At 38.1% G+C, this 7651-nt stretch overlaps 1 pseudogene; it reads left to right on the top strand.

The window, feature by feature from the left end:
• The first annotated feature begins 2717 nt into the window (after nucleotides 1-2717).
• Nucleotides 2718-3404, top strand: LOC148197501 (uncharacterized; annotated as a pseudogene).
• The last annotated feature ends 4247 nt before the right edge of the window (nucleotides 3405-7651 follow it).

Raw genomic sequence — 7651 nt, 5'->3', positions numbered from 1 at the left:
GCTTATATAGGTGATTCACAAGCTTTGTGAACAAATGCATGATATCATGATTGTGATTGTGAAATTAAGCAGGATGTGTATGTCAAATGTGAATGAGCTTATATGTGAGATTTTGAGCTCCAGAGTTGTTATTGTTAAATGCTATTACTTTGAAAGCATGAATGGTTTTGCCCAGGTTTTCTATGATTGAATCAATTGCTTGTTTTGCATCATATGATCAAGGCCGTTTGTTGGGAACCTTTTTATTGGCCAAATTTATAAAAATTAGCCCACTAGAAAAAGAACACTTTGTGTTCTATCCTTTGAACCCTTAGCTTTGAATATACACTGAAAACCCTTGATTGAAAATCTTTACCTTGAGTTAAGTAGAAGATCTTGTGTGGTATTGTTAAATGTTCAAGTTTGGGGTTGTTGGGAAAACAGGAAAAGCATTGAGCTAAGAGTTAAAAAGTAAGAATATGCAAAGAAAAAGAAAAGAAAGGAAAAAGAAGCAAAGCTCAATGCAAAGGCAAAAAGAGAGTTGGGTATGAATAAGATGATTGTGTTGTTATGATTCTATTAACTCAAGGATTTTGTGATCCAGAAAAACCAATTTTCTTGTTAGCCCAGCCACATTATAAGCCATTGAAAAGTCCTTGTGATGATGCATGCTTGTGAATGTTTTTAATTGTGGTAAAATGAAAGGCAAAGTTAATTCATGTGACATTGTGATGGTAGAGTGAATGAGTGATTACCTCTTATACACTTGTGTGTGAGTGAAACACTTTACCTAGTGAGGAAATATTCCATTAGCACATGAACATCCATGCTTAATTGATTGGTTATTCATGAAAAAGAGCATTTGTTGGGTATTAACTGATTTTGTGAAACACTAAAGCATGTGCACATCTTGATTGAAATCTTGATCATAAGTGATTAATGTTTTTACTTATCTTGAAAAGAGGATTTTTAGAATGAGTGAACCATCATATGAATTGGTTGAAGATAGAGTTACATCTTGTTTGCTTGAGGACAAGCAAAGTTCTAAGTTTGGGGTTGTGATAACAGTTGAAAAACTGTTATTTTCATGATTAAAATTGACACTAAAAGCAACCTTTACACTTAGAAACTAGCTTGAAATCATGCTTTTCTTCATATTTTTAGAAATAAGAGAGCTGGACAGGTTTATGCTTGATTTCAGTGTTTTTGTGCAGGTTTTAAGGTGAATTTGGTGAAAGAAGTGAAGAAGGAGAGAGATGAAATCAGAAAAGACAATAAAAAGTGCAAAAGGAGAAGCCGAAGTCACCGCTCAGCGGCAGTTTACCGCTGAGCGGCACTCAGGAGATTGCGGGAGGTCCGCTGAGGGGCAAAATGGCCGCTGAGGGGAGCAAACAAGTCACGCACTCACCGCTGAGCGGTATTTTACCGCTGAGCGGCACTTTAATGGGCTTGGACTTGACTTTTTGTAATTTACGAATGATATATAAGCTTTAGGGTTTCCTAGGGTTAGGCATCTTTGGTAGAAACGAAGCAAACACTCTCTCTTCCACCCCTTTGAAGGAGGATCTTGGATGCTGAGGCTTCCTCTTCACCTTTTTAGGGTTTATTCTTTCATTCTTTCATTGTAATTCATCTAGGTTCACCATGAATATGGTGAACTAAACTCTGTATGTTTGTTGGCGAATCAATGTAATCTTGTGAAACTCTCATATATGGAATCTGTTTTTACATCTTTTAATTAAGACTTATGCTTTCTTTTCATCATTAGTTAGGGTTTTTCCTCTTTGCTTAATGCTTGCATTGTTTAACTCATTCGATGCATGATTATTGGTTTTGTCGATACGGGCACGTACGGGGAAGTCTAGATCCGGGGAATTTCTCCCAATATGATATTGGTTGTCGTTAAGCTCCTGCACTTATGAACTGATCATTAGGAATGCTAGGAATTGTATGAACTCGTGATTAGGGAGAAGCCTTCTGGAAAGGTACATTAGAGAGTGACATTAACAATGATGATTTGACTGTTGAATTCCTAAAAATATATGAGAGTGGATAAGATGAAATTGACCCCCAACAACATATTCATATCTATATTTCATTGAAAGTGTTTATCTTTTGCTTTTTGCCATTGATCAAAATTCATGCATACATATTTATTTTCTGTCTTGCATTTTAAACCCCAAATATTTCGTTTGTAAGTCTTAGTTAATCAAGAAACCACATAACTAAACTAGGCCGTGAGTCCTTTGGGAAGAACGATACTTGGTCTAACCAAGTTTATTACTTGAACGATTCGATCATACTTGCCGATTGAAAACAAGTTTGTGACATCATAATTTGGTCTTCATAAATTTGTCCATCAATAGTAAAATCCAATTATTTTGTTCTTAAGTCTTAGCTAATCAACAAATCACATAACTAAACTAGGCCGTGAGTCCTTTGGGAGAACGATACTTGGTCTTACCGAGTTTATTACTTGAAACGATTCGGTCACACTTGCCGATTGTTAAACAAGTTTGTGGCACCGTATTTCGGTGTTCATAAATTTGTCATCAGTGGGTCTTCCCAAGAGCAGACATGAAGGAAAATGTGAAGGTAAGGGTGTTCGAGGTGTGAGAATTCAAAGTGTTAGCAGAAAAGAAGTTGACCAAGCTCATTTGTACATCTTAAACAACACTGTTGATGTGATTCCTTACATTTCTGACCACGTTAATGAAATAAAGGCAGCAAACCCAAGAATGAGTGAAAATTGGCATCTTAGTGAACATGTCAGAACTTTCTTACAATGGTTTAAGAAAAAGATTTATGCGACTTCAGATGTTTTTGAAAGTTTATTGAGGTTATCTCGTGGACCGAACGCAGATGTCATTACATATGGTGGGTACTATATAAACAATATTTCTTTTTAGACAAAGGTAGAAGATGACAAAAGTAGAGTTCAAAATAGTGGCGTCACACTACAAGCTGAGGTTGTCCACTTTGCTAGTTCTAAAGACAAAAATCCAATCACAACATCCATGAGTTATTTTGGAATAATACAAGAAATATGGGAAGTTGATTATGTCACTTTTAGAGTCCCGATTTTCAAGTGTAAATGGGTTGATATAAATTTTGGTGTCATAACAGATGAATTTGGTTTCACATTGGTAGACTTGAACAAGATGAATTACACTTATGAACCATTTATCATGGCTAGTCAAGCAAGACAAATATTTTACGTAAATGATCCAGCGAATAAAAAATGGTCAATGGTTTTAGAAGGAAAAAACATGCATGGACATGATGATGACGATTCTCTTGATATACTTGAGACAACATCTGTTGCATCTAGACCCATTGAAGACCCAGTTGATGACATTGCCGATGTCATCCAGGCAATTCGTAGTGATCACAATGAAGGGATTTGGGAGAAAACAATATCTTAATAGGTTGTGATAGTTAATTATTGACTTTATATTTATGTTCATCAAAATTGAATTATTACTAACCTTGTATAACTTTTCAGGTATGTCGGCCTCAGACTCAGGATCGGGACAGACCAGACGTGGTCGAGGCGTCACACGATTGACAGATGTGACAGCCGGACGCGTTGATGGACAGAGGAGACATGTTGAGATTGACCCCAGATCAGGTCAGGCATCAGGGCCAAATGCTGATAGGTTTAGGAGTTATCTGGGTATGTTAGCAAAAAGCCTTGTCTCTATCCTTCGTGCAACTTGGGATGACGTCCCAGAGGTCGACAAGAACCTCTTATGGCAAGATATTCAGGTATGTTTACTTACAACACTTTTGATATACTTATTTCTTTCATCTTTTAAAATCAATAACATGTGTTCTGTTTTAAACAACAACATTATGATATTCCAAACACGATACAAATTAGAAAGAAAGTGTTATCGCATATAGCGATAAGATGGAGGGATTTCAAGACAAGGCTGACACGACTATATGTCTTTGGAGACAGACAAGATCAAAATCCATGTCAGCAGTATACCTTCACAGAGGAGGACTGGATACAATTTCGTGCATCTAGAGAGACTGAGGAATGAAAGGTCGGTTTCTTAACAACTTAAAACCTTTCATTGAGTTCTTATGATTTTACACTTATTTATGTACATGGTTTCATAGGGTAAAATGTTAGCCGCCCAAGAAAGAACACGGCTAAACGATGCACCACACTTGTTATCACGAGGTGGTTATGCAAAACTGGAAAAAAAACTTAGAAAGTCTAGAGCGGATGCCTTGGGACTTGAGTCGCCGGACCTAGCACCTGCACCTGCTAGGTACGAGCTGTGGAAGGCTGCTCGGACTAAATCTGATGGGAACATGACATCTTCCTCAGCAGCCTTGATCTCACAAAGAATTGTAAGTTCAAATTCTAAACATTGTTTGATTGTGTATCTATCACAGCATGTCTTCTAAGTATCTTCATTTTTGTATGTGCAGGATGAGTTGGTTGAGCAGCAGACTTAGGGAACATTTGTTGGCTGAGGTAGGGACGGCATTCTAACAACGGCCATCGGAAGACTCGAGCACCCAGGACGTGTATGTGGAGTTCCTGGGGCGATTGGCCTTCGTGACTACTTTGGCCCCACACGAAAAACCACTCAATCAATGAGTCAGGAGGAACTGCGGCAGATGAATCTTTAGTGGAAGGAAAGACTCAACCAAAGCATGAGATCAATGGAGCAACGATTCATGGAGCAGCTACAAGAACAAAAAGAAATACAAAGAGTGCTTGATAAAAAGCTGCATTCCATGACAGAGGGCAACACGGGGCCCGGTGAAACTCCCACGCCACCTCGTGTCAGCACTAGAGGATCATGTTCTACTGTTGAACCGTCTCAGTACAACAGTCAATATGAGTTGTTGGTTGATGGGGATCCCCCACGCATTGTGGCTGTCGGACGAGTGCTTGAGGGAGGGGTCACTATTCATGGTGTTCCCATATTACCCCACCACGTGCGTGTGACGATTGACGAGATTCGGGATCCCCAGGCTTAGGTGCCTATACCCACTCCTGAAATTAATTTTGTGGGGGAGGCCATAGGCTCATTTATAGCCTGGCCTCGATCATTGATCATGTCACACATCGCTACTCCACAGGTATAATGTCTTTGTTATTAGTATTTCTGTGTTAAGTTTAAAAATATTTGTTGATAACTCTTTCATGAAATTGTTATCTTCAGTTCACACGTCCTCAGAAGTAGCCGATTCATGACAAAGTCATACATGAAGATGATGACAAGGCTGAAGCAGAGGATGATCCTCTATCAAAGCTAATGACAAGATTACCCAGGTTGAAGAGAGCACCATTAGAACTATACTGGGATTTGAGAGTATTTGGTCTGCCCCCCCATGTGCCAGTATATATCACATTGCCTGATGCATTGGAGGACATTGGGGGAGACAAGATGTTGAATATTTCCATCATTCAACTGTGGTGCATGTAAGATAGTTAATTTTGTCTTCCATATGTCTTTTTGTTTGATTCCTATACTTTCTAACAACTTAACTTTGATCATTTAGGTACATGGACACAATCGTTGTAGACCAAGGTCGGTCTTCCATGTACAGATTTGTTGAACCTCAGACCATTCAACCTTCTGGTAACACACTTGCAAACAGACAACATTATTTGCAAACATGGATGGATGAGTCAAAAAGAGACGTATACCTTGTGCCATACATTGATGGGTAGGTGTTGTTATATGTAAAAGTTCATTATTAAAGTTTCCTTAATTACTGAGTTAAATAACTATTTGTCCTTCGTGATTTGTCGCACTGGCAGCTGATGGTCATCATTCCCAAACAATGTAAAATTATATGGTTTTGTTCGTTGCACAAGAAGATGAGAAATGACTTGAGGACCATGCTTCAAGGGTAAGTGTTTCTCCAAAAATGACTTTGAATTTGACGTTCACCTTAAACTTTTATGATCAATATAGTTATGATAATTTTACTTTGTGTTTTTAATCTGTACAGAGTTATTGGTAAATCTCGAGGTCAACTAGTTCAAATTTTATATCCAAAGGTTGATTGTCATTTATAGTTATAATTCATTTTCGTGTAACCAGCAACAGGATTCATGGGAATGTGGCTTCTATGTCATGTGCTGGATTAAGACCATCATTCGAGCTGCCATTACAGATGATTGGAATGAGGTAATGATGCATACCTTGAAGACATTACAAATCAAATTTAGCTTTAAACATATATGAATCTTTCTTCAATTTTGCAGCGCTTCAAGTTAACATCTCCTATACCAGAGGAAACGATTAGGCAAATAAGGCAGGAGTGGACAGCTTATCTTCTGCAAAGATGGAGTTAGGAACAATTTTATTTGTTGTTGAACATTGATTAATTTTAGTTTTATAAGTTTATATATTGATAGTTTTGGTATTGGATTATTTTGTACATTAAGTAGAACTTTCTTTATATGAAACACAAATATACTATACTATGTATTGTTCTGGAACAATTTTCTGCTTTTCAGGTGTGGTTTTAATGCAAAAATAAATTCATTTTTTAAAAAAAAAACGCCCAGTAGACGTCGGTTAGTGCACAAACGGACGTCTATAGACGTCTAGTAGTGCACACACCGACGTCCAAACCCCGTAAACCCTAAACAACCCGTTCAGCCATATAGATGTCTGTTCTGGCACAACCAGACGTCTATATAGACGTCTGTTCTGACAGAAACAGACGTCTCTATAGACGTCCGTTTGTGTCAGAACAGACGTCTATATAGACGTCTGGTTGTGCCAGAACAGACGTCTATATAGACGTCCGCCTGACACAACAGACGTCTGACTAACGTCACCCACAAAGACGTCGGGTGTAGGTCGGACGTCAAAAGGCCAAAATAACAGACGTCTAAAGCCCTTTCTGCACTAGTGATATGATACTTGGTCTTACCATTTTATATTACTTGATACGATTCGGTACACTTGCCGACATCTTAACAGTTATTGATAAGGATTGTGTTTTTATGTGTATATTTTGGTGAATAAATCAACTCTTTCATAGCTTTTACCTTGTTTTATCCCCAAGTTTAATGTGTTTTCGTGTTTTCTTGTGTTTTAGTTAGTATATGCTTGCTTTAATTCTAATCTCTCTTTGAGTATGAAATAAAAAAAATTAAAAACAATTCTGGTGGAAGAAAACAAGTCGGAACTCAAGGAAACATGATTGGACAACAAAAGATGGATTTTAAGTTAATATCCACACTAGGAGCAACAAGAGTCACATTCAGTGCTATGAACACAATGAGCAAACACAATTATTTAAATGGCACTATTCACGCTTTGACCGACACTGTTCACTCAATTGGCCGAGTTAACTTTTCACTTGGGTGAGTTGACTTTTCGTTGGGCGAGTTGACCAGCTCGCTTGGGCAAGTCTGTAAGTCCATAAACGTGTAAAATGGGTATTTAGTCATGTTTTTGCGAAGGTTTTGGAGATTATTCTCCTCCTTCACTTCATTTTTCACCTAGAGCGATTGAGAGAGACTCTTGGAGGCTGTTTGGGGGTGTTGGTAAGCTCCGCCTTCTCCTCTTTGAGCTTCAAGCTTCATCAGTTTTTATTTTTCCCCTTTAGGGTTGAGGAAGAAGGTGAGTCACGAATTGTAGATTGAATTGGAGCATGGAGCAACTACCAATAACCTTGGGAA

This window comes from Vigna umbellata, chromosome 5, assembly GCF_029865625.1.
Source record: "Vigna umbellata cultivar VRB3 chromosome 5, Vumbellata_1.0, whole genome shotgun sequence".
In the NCBI taxonomy this organism is placed as follows: domain Eukaryota; kingdom Viridiplantae; phylum Streptophyta; class Magnoliopsida; order Fabales; family Fabaceae; genus Vigna; species Vigna umbellata.
Note: the sequence above shows the minus strand (reverse complement) of the source record. Positions and strands in the feature narration are given on the sequence as shown.